Source organism: Micropterus dolomieu, linkage group LG05 (assembly GCF_021292245.1).
Source record: "Micropterus dolomieu isolate WLL.071019.BEF.003 ecotype Adirondacks linkage group LG05, ASM2129224v1, whole genome shotgun sequence".
Classification (NCBI taxonomy): Eukaryota; Metazoa; Chordata; class Actinopteri; order Centrarchiformes; family Centrarchidae; genus Micropterus; species Micropterus dolomieu.
Window position 1 is genome coordinate 32793301 of NC_060154.1, and position 1604 is coordinate 32794904.

Sequence of the window (1604 nt, forward strand, 5' to 3'; positions counted from 1 at the left end):
AGAATTAGAAAGACTGAAACACTTTAAGTTTTTGGGGTTATGGTTTGATGAGGGAATAACATGGGGTGTACATATCCAGAAAGTACTGGACAAATGTAGGAAGGTGTTAAATGTTCTGAGGTGTTTGGTGGGAAGTGACTGGGGGGCTGACAGAACAGCACTGAAGGCAATTTACTGTGGATTAATTAGATCAGTACTGGATTATGGTTGTGTGGTGTATGGATCTGCATCAAGCACATCTCTAAAAAACGTTAGACAACATTCAGTTTCAGGCTTTGAGATTATGCACAGGGGCATTTAAAAGAACTCCAACGGCAGCACTACAGGTGGAAATGGGAGAAATGCCACTCGAGTTGAGAAGAATACAGCTATCTCTGAACTATTGGGTTAATTTACAGGGCCATAGTGAAGATCATCCAGCACAAAACACTTTAAAATCTTGTTGGGAAAAGGAGAGGAGGGAGACAAAAAGCTTTGGGTGGACAGTTATACAAAAAGCAACAGACTTAGAATTAACTGATTTAAAATTCAGTCCAACAGTACCACTACCAGCAGTACCACCTTGGGTACCAGAAGCGACAGTAGATCTAACACTATTAGAAAAGAAAAACAAGGACAGCGGGTTTATTTTGAAATCACCAGTAAGATGGAAATAAAGAGCATTATTAAACAGAAGCTGAAGGAAAGGTGGCAAAAGCAATGGGAGGAAGAGAGGAAAGGACGGTGGTTTTACATAATTCAGAGGAGAGTGGGAGAAATGAGATGTGCAGGAAGAAACAGGAGAGAAGAGACACTTATATCTAGACTTAGATTTGGGCACACAGGATTAAACTTACTTACGTACTTTATTCAAAATTGGTAAACATAACACCGGCAGATGTGAATACTGTGAGCAACAAGAGACAATCGAACTACACGCCATTGGACAAAAATTTCTATACAAGATGTCTGTCTGATAGTGCTGTAGCTAAATTTAAGGATGCGATTCCATCAGCTCTAAATTCATTATCAAGTCACAAAGTAACAGAGGACTCCTATGCTAATTTCAGTCCCTCCCAAATCGATCATCTTGTTGATAGTGCTGCAGGCTCACTGTGAATGACACTCGACTCTGTAGCCCCTCTAAAAAAGAAAATACTAAAACAAAGACGGTTAGCTCCATGGTATAATACTGAAACTCGCAAATTAAAGCAAATATCACTGAAACTTAGAAACAGCTGTAGAACCAGATATATGTTTAGACTGCTTTGCTTCCCTCAATCTTTACCAACTAACTTCAATAATTTCTTCATCTAAACCATCAACCTGCCTCTTAGACCCCATCCCGACTAGGCTGCTTAAAGATGTTTTACCCTTAGTCAGCACCTCTATACTAGATATGATCAATCTATCTTTATCAACAGGCTATGTACCACAGTACTTTAAAGTAGCTGTAATTAAACCTCTTCTGAAAAAGCCCAAACTTGATCCGGATGTTTTAGCCAACTATAGACCTATATCTAACCTTCCATTTCTCTCTAAGGTTCTGGAGAAAGCAGTTGCTAAACAGCTGTGTGACTTTCTACAGAGCAATAGTTTATTTGAGGATTTTCAGTCAGGATTTA